This window comes from Triticum aestivum, chromosome 2B (genome assembly GCF_018294505.1).
Source record: "Triticum aestivum cultivar Chinese Spring chromosome 2B, IWGSC CS RefSeq v2.1, whole genome shotgun sequence".
NCBI classification, from domain to species: domain Eukaryota; kingdom Viridiplantae; phylum Streptophyta; class Magnoliopsida; order Poales; family Poaceae; genus Triticum; species Triticum aestivum.
The window spans coordinates 811,214,964-811,227,412 of NC_057798.1; the positions used below are offsets into that span (position 1 = coordinate 811,214,964).

Consider the following 12,449-nt stretch of genomic DNA (forward strand, 5'->3'; position numbering starts at 1 on the left):
TTTACCACCTGGATATAGTAGTATGTTTATGCGTGTTTGTGCTCATTGTGGCATTCTTAAGTATATTGATACAGAGTTCTGGAGCATAAGATTCTAACAAATATCTTGATAGAGATTTCAATATTATTTCGATATAGAGGTTATCTGTAATTCAACAAATAGTCTAGACAACATGACTCTAAGAGCATGTTCATCCTTGCCCTCGATCCTTGACATTGCTTATTATTTGATAAATTCTATATCAATAATCTCTTTGGTTTGAAAGATAACCTTTTTAGTATTCTTGGGCTCCATTTACTAGGCAGAAAGACAATGACAAGATTCCCTACTTAATGTTTTCTTTGAAAAAAATATGCTTTTGGTCTTCAAACTAATTCCAAATCATAGATTCCGTGTGTGAACTCTTAAACATCACAAGTTGCACCCTTAACTTACAAAACTAGCGCTAGTTCCTTTGTTATGGGCAAACTAACGCCCGCACAAGCTTCTTAGGCAACATAACTGGACTGGCCCAGTTGAGATATCACACATCACCGGTTTGGGCACCTTCTAGAACGTCCCGTTTCAGTTTTTTCGGGCTGGTTTCTCTTGTTTTTGTTTGTATTTGTTTTCTCGTGTCTTTTTCTTTTCCTTTCTTCATTTTTGCTTTCATGCTTTTTAGTTCATAATTTTATTTTAAATTGCGATTTTTTAAATTGAAAAATAATAATAACATTGATGACCCTTTCCAAATCCACAAATATGTTTTCAAATTCATGATCATTTTTCAAATGGACAACCTATTTTCAAATTCATGAGCTATTGTAAAATTCATGTATTTTCTTAATGTTCTTGAATATTTTTATAAATTTTAGAACTTTATTAAAATTCATGAACTGTTTTCAATTTAACGAACGTTATTTCAAATTCGTGTTTTTTTGTCTAAAATCTGCGAATTGTTTTTCAAATCCACGAGCTTTTTCTAAAATCGACAAACTTTTCCTTAATTTCATGATTTTTTTAATTCACAAACTTTTGTAAAGTCCACAAACTTATTTTCAAATTTATAACCTTTGCAAATTCACAATTTTTTCATAATTCATGAACTTTTTTCAATTTCATGAACAATTTTTTCAAATTCATGAACTTTTTGAAAATGTGAGATTTTTTCAGAAAGTCAACGGTCAACCATTGAGGGAGGTAGGCGACCGAGCAAACGAACTATTGACCGAGCAAGTGAGCATGCCACATTGATGGGCCGACACGCACGAGCATTCATGTTAGCGCCAGATCGCTTGTCTAGTGCGTGAAGTGCTGGCAAGGAGCACTCCTAAACAGGAGGTGGTCGCTGCTTATCTAAGTTCGTTGGTTCCCTAAAAAAAACGCAATTCACCGGGTTGTGGTTGATCGATCATGTGTGACCGTTGAATTTAAAGAAAACCTTTTTCAGAAAATAGGAATCCAAAAATTCCCAAAAATAAATCTTTTTTACTGAATTCGAAGAGAGCTTGCGATTTTGAACAAAAAAACTCAGGAATTGGATTATTTTTACGGATTTTTAAATAAATCAACATTTGAAAAAAATTCATCGATTTTGAAAAAAATATCGTCAATTCAAAAACGTCCGTACAATTTTAGAAAAATATTCCCCAATTTCAACAAGATCATCAATTTCGAAAAATATATATCAAATGTTTTTAAAACTTCATGGGTTTTCGAAGAAATGATGAATTTTAAGTTTGGATTTGAGAAAAAGTTCACGAATTTGAAGAAAAGCTCTCTTGAATGAAAAACAAAATTCACAAATTTGAGAAACATTTCACAGATTCAGAAAAACTCAAAAATTTGAAATAGTTCACAAATTTAAGAAAATGTTAATGGATTTGGAAAATGTTCAAGAATTTAAGAAAATTTCATTATTTTCAGAAAAATTGAAGATTTCTTTAAAATTAAGTAAAAAATAAAAAGAAATAGAAATAAGAAAAATGTATAAATGGACCGGCCCAGGGTGGAGGGGGGTGGTCGTGTGCATCTGTTAGTGAGTTAACCTATAACCGACGCTTGAGGCGCGAAATAGGATCGGGGGTGACTTTGTGTGTCTCTTATTGCATGACCCAAACAAGGTCTCTCTTGAAGCACCAACAATAATGAACGCTCTTATTGGAGGTTCTATCGAACGTTCGGTACGTCCAAGCAGCGCGCTGCACATGAGCGTCGCACAAGACCGACCGATTGGAGTGTGGTACTATAGAGCGAGACATGCCAATGACTGATCGATTACTATAACTCCGATTCACTGTTTCACATTTACTGTAATGTGGTACTAATGTGTTACTGTACTATGATTTGTGAACAATATTTCAACTCTGAACCTTTTGTGCAAAAAGCAAACATTTGTTTCAATTTTTTTTAATTGTGGACAATTTTGAAAAATGTGAAAAGGTGATTTTAAAAACATTTCCTTAAATTTTAAATAAAAAATAAATATTCTTAAATTTAAATCATTTTTGAAAAGAAACATTAATTTTGAACATAGAGACAATTTTTGAAACTTTCACTTCTTTAAAAACATTTTATGGAAGTGGGAAAAATATTTGAAAGAAGCCAACAATTTTATAAAATCATAATGAATTTAAGTTTTTTGATTTATTTTGCAATTGCCAACATTTTTTTAAATGTGATTCTATTCAAATTTGAGAATTTTTGAAAAAAAAGAATAAATGAAACAAAAGAAAACCGAAGAAGAAAAAACTACTCCCTCCATCCCATAATATAAAACATCTTATATTAGGGAACGGTGGGGTAGTAGAATAGAAACAAACATAAAACACTGGTCCATGAACCTTTTAGAAGTTTTCAGAAACCGGTACTGTGATCAGCTAACATGGGGCGACCCATTACTCGTTCGCTTGTCTCTCTCATGTGGGAACCCGTGACAGTTTGATGCAATAAGGGTTATATAGGGATCATTATGGGTAAGTAGATATAGCAGTAGCGCGGGCAAACCCACGCTACTGCTACAGTTTTGCTGTAGAGCCGTAGCAGTAGCGCGGTGCCCCCACGCTACTGCTATACCTAAAACCGGCGCTACTATTAGGCTTTTTTCTAGTAGTGTGTGTATGAGGCAATGTATGCGTTCTCTGTTTCTTCTTTGTTGATGTATGGGAATGGTAAGGGTACTTTTGCTACTAACAAAAGTTAGCATTTCTACCCAAAAAAATAGGTAGCATTTGGAAACACTTAATAAACTGCATTTTACGATGTCAATGAACTTCCGTCCTTTTTAGTGAACATCTGACCTTATTGAAATTTTCTGACCATTTACCAGCCATTACAGTTGTTGACAGGCTACTGCTCATGCCCGCTTAACTTCACCCCAAAACATTTAATTTTCCCATGTTCCCAAGATAAACGGTCGATTGATTTTCTATTTGGCGCTCAGTAGAATTTTGATCCAGTAGCACCTGACACGTGTCCATGTTGCTTATTGCCCCCCAACCCTTGCTGCTTCGGCTGTTTTTCCGTACAGTCGTGGTCAATTTTCGTTTGGAGTAAACGGGCCTCAACAGAACCCATAAGGCTGGTCGTAATGGCGAGTATCATATACTAGTATCATGCATATGAAACTAGTGTATGATACTACATCCGTAGTGCATAGTATCATATATGCTAGTATCATGGATGACATCATTTATTGCCATGCATGACACATAGTAGCATAACATTTAATATAACACGGTATCATGATATGATACCCCAGCCCTCTCTTTCTTCATTTAATTATATGTCATATCAACAAATTTGCTTAGTTGGCATGCATGATACTACCTATGATATTTTCATTACGACCAGCCTAATACCGGGTCAACACAATAACACACGTGCATCCTTAGGAACAGGTTCTTCTATAAAGTCAGTGATCTGCCATCAGTGTTCTATAAAACATTTCACAATAAATGCCACCCTTTGATAAAGAAACATAATACATGCTCTCAGGTCGGCCGGAGCGATGTATAAAATGAATAAGACGAGGCGGAAATAACACAGCGGGGGAACATATCTGCACCTCAGGTCTGAAATGATGTTTTTTAACAATTTGACATAGTCTCATAATTTTTTATCCAATACCTAAGGAAAATCGAAGGAAAACAAAAAAAAACATCTAAAAGCCGACAACGCGAACCCATTAAAAAAATGGAGGGAATACCCAGCAAGTGGTGCGCTCCCGGGCCATCAAAAATGACCCTTAGGGGCACCCCAAGATGTACTCGCTCGTTAGTTGCTCTCGACAAAGTCCCGAGTGAGGCCAAACCCCCTCTCCGAGCTGGGCCAGCCCATTACCTTTTCTTTCTGTTTCTAAAAAAAAAAGGTGCATGCGACGGATTTGAAATCAAGATTGCGACGTTCTAATCGCAACACTTGTGCCTAGGTAATACGTTCCAATATTTATCATTTCGCCGGTTCGTGAAACCCTGCTTTTGGGAAGCTTCCAACCGGGTTTTGTTTCTTTTGTCGTTGCGTTTTTTCTAGATCTATTTTTGTTTGGTTTTTCTTTCTTTTTCAATTTCTTTTCTTGAATCTTTTTGTCCCTTTTCTCTATTTTATTAATTTATTATTGTTTTTTTATTTTTATCAAAATGCACGAGTTTTCTATAAATTTGTGATTTTTTAAAGTCAATAATCTTTTTCCAGCATTAATGATCTTTTTTCCAATACGATGAACATTTAGCAAATTTGACTATCTTTCTTGATATTCAATGATTTTTTTGTAAAATCAATGATATGTTTTCAAATTGAATGAACTTTTTTTCAAATTCAATGAACTTTATCAAAATTCATTGTATTGCTTTTCCAAAATCTATGAATTGTTTTCAATTTCAATGTTTTTTTAAATCTGATGCACTTCTATTTTAAATTTGATGAACTTTTTTCAAATAGATGATTTTTTTTCAATAATTCATTAACTCTCTTCAATATGGTCGAACTGTTTTTCAAATTTTATGAATCATTTTTCAATTTTTGTGATTTTTCCAAATTCAATGAACTTTTTTCAGAATCATTGATTTTTTTTGTCAAATTCGTTACCTTTTTTGAAGTTTTCTGAATTGTCTTTGAAATCCGTGAACATTTTGAAATTTATGATTTTTTTATTTTGGGGGTATTTTTTGTTCCTTTTCGGAAATCAACGGCTGACTGGTCAATAGTTTAACCTCTACTGGTCCAATGCGACCGAGCAACCAGAGGGGAAAAATGGTGAGATGTGATCGAGCTATCTTCTACATGGGTCGGCCCACGATCGTGTGCGCGTGAGAGCCAGTATCGATAAACGACGCTAAGAGCGCCGATTAGGAGCTACCACGCTTGATTATGGGCAGCCCTTTGTTCGGCCTATTGCGGCACAGGATGGGCCACTGAAAAGGAATGTTCCAATAACTGTATTAATGGGCTGGGCCGCTGAAAAGGAACAAGCCACGCGCCAAATATGACAAATAGCAGTGACGTGGTCGACCGACAAGAAATGTGTTGCATCCTGGTCCCGTCCAATTAGATGCTCCTCTTCCGTTTTGGGAAAATTCTCCCACACCGAATTTCCTATTTTATTTTTTGTGTTTCTTTTTGTTTCTCTTTATTTATATTTATTGTTTCCTATTAAATTCAAGCATAATTTTTGAGTTCTCAAACATTTTCTGATTAAGAACATTTTTTAAATTAAAAAATATTTTTGGAAATGATGAAGATATTTTCAATTCATGGGCATTTTTTCAATTCCCGTACATTTTCAAATCCCAAAAGTTTTAATAATCAATTTTTCTTGACTTTACAAACCGTTTTCTGAATTCATGAGCATTCTTTAGAATATATTTTGGAATTTTTTTATTTTGTGAACATTTTTGAAATAATGATTTTTTTATTTTGTGAACATTTTGTTGTACTATCGGTTTTTAATTCGGATTTATTTCGAAAATTGCAAAAAGAAATTGATTTTGTGAACTTGTTTATGTTCATGATAAGTATTCAATTCATGAAATATTCAATGAATTGGTGAACAGTTTTTGAATTCAAAACTAATTTTGGAAATCATGAACATTTTTTAAATTCATGAAAAATCTTTGGTGGGCCCATTGTCATCCAGCCCTAACGTTTCTTCTTGGGGCCATCCGTGGTACTTTTAGTCCTGGTTTGTGTAGGTGTAGGTCATAGGATCATGAGAAAACCAAAGAAAGTGCCAGATCTGGACGGGGCCGACGCGCCCGACACCACCCCTGACCTGCAGCCGCCGTGCTGCCAGAGCACGCTCCAGGCACTGCATCGCTGACAGCACGCTCAGGCTGCCGCACGCTTAGGCCGCCACATTGCGGAACCGCCTAGACCACCGTCCCGAGCGTCCACCGCCGCCCCGCCGCCCCGCTGCGCCCCACCCCAACGCAGCGCCTCCACGCGCCGAGGCTGCCCAGCGCCAGCCGGGATGGGCGAGAGGAGGACGATGCCCCGCCGCCGCCGAAGCTAATCGGGCTTTGCCCGCGGGCGCCTGCCGACGGCGGCGAGGGGAGGAGGGAGGGGGACCGCGGCGGCTAGGTCCCCCCCCCCCACCGGGGGGGGGGGGGGTTGCTGCATTTAAGTCCATCATCATGGATGTCCATATGCACTGCCCGTTCTCGACCTAATGCCGAGGTAGTGACGAAACTCCTGTCGCGGTACGGTATAGCTACATGCCAGCATTTCATTTGGGACCGCATGGCTACAACCTCAGCCATAAAATCCTGAAATAACTTTAGGACGCTGAAATATACACTGTGTTATAAATTTTCAAGATCCTAGCAGTTCATGGTGGTAATGACCATATCCAAGGCCATCCTGAACTAGCTAGCTATTATTCTTATGTATAGTTGTCTTCTTCTTCTTCTTTTTCTTCTTCTTTTTCTAGAGTAATAATGCTTTAAAAAGATGGTTTTAGATTTTTGTGACAAGAACAATAAAATTTTTATTTACTTTATCATTTTTTCTTTTCATTTCTTGTAATTTTTATGATGTGTTTTTTGGAGAGAAAATGCCGCGAATATAAAGTAGCTAGGAATACTAGCTAGGTCAATCCCAGAAAAGCATGCAGTTTTGGGAGAAATTAAGATTGATGGGGATAGTAGTTCTGTAGCAGAAAAACTAATTCCAGGTGAATTAAGTTGATTTGAAAAGTCTTGTTCATGCGCCTAGTCTATTCTTTCGTTCTGCGCACAAGCAAGCTAACACAGATGGTTGTCCGCGGGTTCTGCCGGTCGTCCGCGGGTCCGGCAACGGTTGGCTCCACAGAACTGGTTGGCAATTTGTTGGCTCCACAAAACTGGTTCCGGCTTTGCCCTTGCGTCTTGTGCTGACATCCTTTCCTTCTCCTTCATCATACTACTACCTGGCCCAAGGGCATTTCAGGAAATCAATAGGTCAATGCTTTGTGTACAACAAGTTGGCCTCCGCCTATATAAGGAGACACACCAAAGTAGGTAGCTCAGCATCGATATACTACCAACATCTCCTCCCTTATTACATTCCGGCGTGATTACGTACGTCAAGGAGGCAGCCATGGGCGACGTTCCACCGGTGGTGGTGGTGGCGGCGGCGGAGCTCCACCATTCTCCCCTGCCCGGCTTCCGGTTCTACCCGACCGACCAAGAGCTCGTCGTCTGCTTCCTCACCCGCAAGGTCCTCGGCCTCCCCATGGACCTCGACATCATCCCCGTGGTGGACTACTGTAGGTTCGAACCCCACCAGCTACCAGGTACTGCACACCAGTACAATCTTGGGTCACAACACATGCATATGTTTCAAATCAAACCGTACTTGTGTGCAGGGTTAAAATTTTCAACGAAATTTCAGTGAAATTTCGCATATTTTAGTGGGCTCCGAATTATTTTCAACCCTGAAATTTTGTGGCAGAGGTTTTACCGATTTAAAATAAATTTAAATTATGTTAAAATTCATTAGAATTAAACTCGAAATACTTTGAAATTTCTCATATGTCGATGAGGTCAGGAAATATTCTTTCCGAAATTAAAAACCTTGCTTGTGTGTGTGTGTGTGTGTGTGTGTCTCTGTGTCCGCGCGCGTCCCATTTTTTACGTTTGTGTTCACTTGAATTTATACATTCATGATCCGTACAAAAAGATCGTTGCAGTCGATTAAGTTGATTCCTCTTTGCGAGTCAAGTAGTAGTATACGTCAGTTCAATTGATGCATATTCCGTGTGTTTGCAACTGGGCGCAGACAAGTCCTTCTCACCCAGCACAGACGACCCCGGGGCCAAAGTGGTGTGGTACTTTTTCGCGCCAAGGAGCCGAAAGTACCCAACCGGGCTTCGCATCAAGCGGGCAACACTGAACGGGTTCTGGAAGTCCACCGGGAAAGACCGCCCCGTCATGCACAACGGCGCCATCGTTGGCATGAAGAAGACGCTCGTGTTCCACGCCGGCCGTGCGCCTACGGGCATGCGCACCGACTGGGTCATGCACGAGTACCGCCTCCACGGCCACCACATCCAGGTATCTTCCTTTCTTTCTTTTCTTGATAAAGTTGTAATTGAGCTCCACACCTCACATACACGTGAATGGCTGATCTTATCAGGAAACATACGCGTTGTGTCGGGTCTTCAACAAGAATACGGGTGATCCCTTCGACGGATGTGTCCAGTGGTGCCGATGCAGATGAGGATCCAATGCACTTTGTGCCCGACAGCGTTGACATGAACCCTGATCTGATGGAATACATGTTTGACGGCGCCAACTCGGACACGTACTTGAACTTCACGCTTGAAGGCATCAAGACGGACAACGGTCCAATTGTGAACAATGATCTGATGCATTTCTTGCTCGACGGGGTCGACACGGACAAGGATCCCATACAAGTTGAGTCCATGTCCGATGATGCTGTCGCGGGCAATGGAGGGGTGCAACTCCTCAGTGGTGGTGGCGACAAGGGCAAGGGAGGAGTGCAGTTTGTGGCTGGTGGTGACATCAGAAAAAAGGGAGGCACGGACTACGTGGTTGGCGGCGCCTACATTAATAGGGCAGCGATGCAGCCCTTGATTGTTGACATGGAAAAAGATGATGCGGGCAAGGACAAATCCTGGATGGAGTTCCTCCGCGGCGATGTCTACTGGAATCAGTTCATTCCCGATGACGGCTGGAACTCCAGCGCCACCTCGTAACCCATTAAGCTTGTTAATTAGAAGAGGCATGAGAAAACTACCAATGTATGCTCCTATAATACCACGGTTGAAACGCCTGTTCAGAAACAAAGAGCATGCCAAGTCGATGCGATGGCACAGAGATGACCGTAAGAAAGACGAGAAGTTGAGAGCACCCGCTGACTGGTCACAGTGGAGAAAAATCGAGAGAAAGTACTGTGAGGAGTTTGCAGGTGACGCAAGGAACGTATGGTTTGGTTTAAGCGCGGATGACATTAATCCTTTCGGGAAGCAGAGCAGCAATCACAGCACCTGGTCCGTGACTCCACCCTCTCGACATCTATCGGACGAGCCGGTTAAAAAAAGGGGCTCAGAGAAAATACAGAGGCATGGATGACGCTGTTGATCGTCCACAGAGTGGTTCCCCGATCGGCGTGGAAGCTATCGGAGGCAGGAATCCGGTTCCTGCCCAACAAGACGGGTTGCCTCGACGACATCGACCTGGACAACGGGAGGCTCTACATGCCAAAGGTCGTGCTGGACGACTCCACCGCCTACAGGATCCACAACATGATGGTGTTCGAGGCGATGCATGTCAGCACCCGCAACGACGTCACGGCGTACGTGTTGTTCATCAAGGACCTCGTCGACTCTGTGGACGACGTGCGCCTGCTGGAGTGGAAGGGGATCCTGGAGCATGACCTCCCGACAACCATGCCGCTGTGGTGAGGCTCTTCAACGGACTCACCAGGAACGTTTCGAAGAACTGGAAGAGTCAGCTGTGCCGCGTGCGTGAAGCCGTGGAGCACCACTACAGCAGCAACCGGATGCGTGTCATCTTGTACAAGTGGTGGGCAAACCTCAGGAGCAAGTACTTCAGGAGCCCGTGGACGCTGCTTGTCCTCGTCACCGCCATCTTGCTTGTCGACGGAGACATTGTGCAGGCAGTGTATGCAGTCCTATCCTACTATAAACCTGACAACGACAAGCCGAAAATGCATTAATCAGATAATCAATGTTTTTCTTTTTCTTTTTGGCATGTTTGTTTGGAAAGAATAAAAGTGAAAGAAAACCAGAAGACACTAGTGTGTTTGTGTTTACGCGCGCATGTGTGTGTGAGAGAGAGGGGCAGGTGATCGTGTGAGTACAAGGACGTGTACCTGACGCCGACAAAGATGAACTATGGATGGTCATTTTTCTAAACTGCTCTGCACATGACAGTGCACATACGAATTCTGGACGATGCCTACTTTGAACGGTGCTGATCTGCGAAATGGTGTAATCTAATGGATGATTTAAATCCATCATTAAATTAAAATTATCGCGTGAAAAGCTATCGTCCATATAGCACTTCTCGGCATTTTTATCTAGATAACGCTCAAGGGCCCACCGCCAATGGGATGCCCTCGACAAGCAGAGGCACGGGATGGTTACAGCATCTACAGCCACCATGTACAAATCTTACCTCCTCTATTTTCCAAACTACAGATGCACTTTTACTATTTTAATCCACAACCAAACCATAAGATCCTCATCCTCGCCATTCGATTTTGGGTGCCCCTCTTTATGTTACTCCAGCTGGCTACGCTGTTGTTGTTTACCGCTGCCAGCAGATTTTCGTTTTGCTGAGTGTGAGGGAATAGCGAATAGGATACATCTCAGTTTTCATATTCTTACAAATGTTTTGATGGGAGTCTTCAAGGGAAAGATTCAGTTCATCTCTATTTCCTCAATGGTTCTAGTCTTTGGATTATCTGTCAGCATTTGAGTAAGCAGGCGCTACAAGATTTACATTCTGTGTAAAGCAATCAAAGAATAAATTGCAAAAAACCACCACAATTGCGTCTCTTGGTGTGAAAAACCACCATTTTCATAAAAGTTTGCAGAAACCACCGTTTTTCAGTAATTTTGTTGCAAGAAGCACTAACTGGTCGATTGACCGTGTTTTGACAGAAAACCTGACGGGTCGGGCCCAGCCGTCAGGCCACGTGGCATGGGGCTGACGGCGCGCGCCTGACGCCCGTTAGCGGCGCTCCCTTGACCTGGTTCGACCGGACCAGCTCGTGCCCGCGCCACCATTCCCCCTCCTCTCCCTCGTGACCTAGTTCCTCTCTCGCGCCCTCCATGGCGACACGCGGCGGCGGCGGCGGCAAAGGAGAGGACGAAGGAGAGAAGGAGCACCTGAGGCCGGAGGGCGACAACGCGGTGAATATGACGGGTGGCGGCGGTGAAGTTCCTGCCGCATCTAGCCAATTGTCGGCGTCGTACGACGTGGGAGCCAGGTCGGCGGCGGCATTGGCTAAGGTGTGGAAGGCCAACCCTAGCCAAAGCCACCATTATATCTCTGGTCTTGGCGGTGTCGAGTAAGATTTTCTTCTCCTACCTCTATGCATCTGCCACCTCTGTGAAATGTAGAATTAGGGTTAGCTAGCTTGTTTACTTAGTACCGCCGTTGAATGTGTTAGATGTAATTATTGTTGTCAAAGATGTAGCAATTGTTTGGTTGTGCAAAATCCTAGTTCTGAAATCCTGTAAATAATTATTTTATATGCTCTGAGTAGGTTTGTGGTAATGTAAATACTTTTGAATGTTGTAAATAATTCTGTTATATGCTCTGTATAGGTTTTAGTCATTTAAATACTTCTGAGATGATGTAAATTTTTTTTGTGTTGTACATGGTTGTTCTTAATTATTATTTGCTGTCAAATTCATTGGTATTGTAAATAATGAGCTCTGTGTAGATAGTAAAGAGGAGGACAACTATGCATGAGAGGCATTGTGTTGCATTTAGAATTGTTAAATATGGATGAAGTCTGTTTAAATATGTGCTATCTATAGATTTTAAATTAGTGGAGGACAACTGAAGAATTTGTACATGTGTGATGTAAATTATAACTGGAAAAGGCTGTAGTCCTAACCATTGTTATTTTCTTTTGCTTTTGTAGCTTGGATGATGAAACTTGGGATGTCAGGTTTAATTTCATTGGAGAAGACAATTATGAGAGGCAGATAGGGGAGTCTGACATAACATTCAATCATTTGGTAGCTATCAAAGAGGAACAAGGTTATGATGGAAGTTATTCAATGTACTATCCAAAGGTGGTAGGTGCTGGGCATGTAGGGATGGACCTGATTATGTCAGATGACAATGTGGAGGAGATGCTTGATTTGTATGCGGAGAAAAAAAGTAGTGAACATAACTGTGATCAGTGCCAGCAAACCTGACTTGTTTGCATTAAAAGACCTTAACAAAAGGGGCTGTATGTGAAGATCAAGTGCCCATTTCTGAGATTGGTAA

The 12,449-nt window shown here is 41.4% G+C and overlaps 1 pseudogene; it reads left to right on the forward strand.

The window, feature by feature from the left end:
• Window positions 1–7,551: 7,551 nt before the first annotated feature.
• Window positions 7,552–9,172, forward strand: LOC123039773 (NAC domain-containing protein 53-like; annotated as a pseudogene).
• Window positions 9,173–12,449: the final 3,277 nt, after the last annotated feature.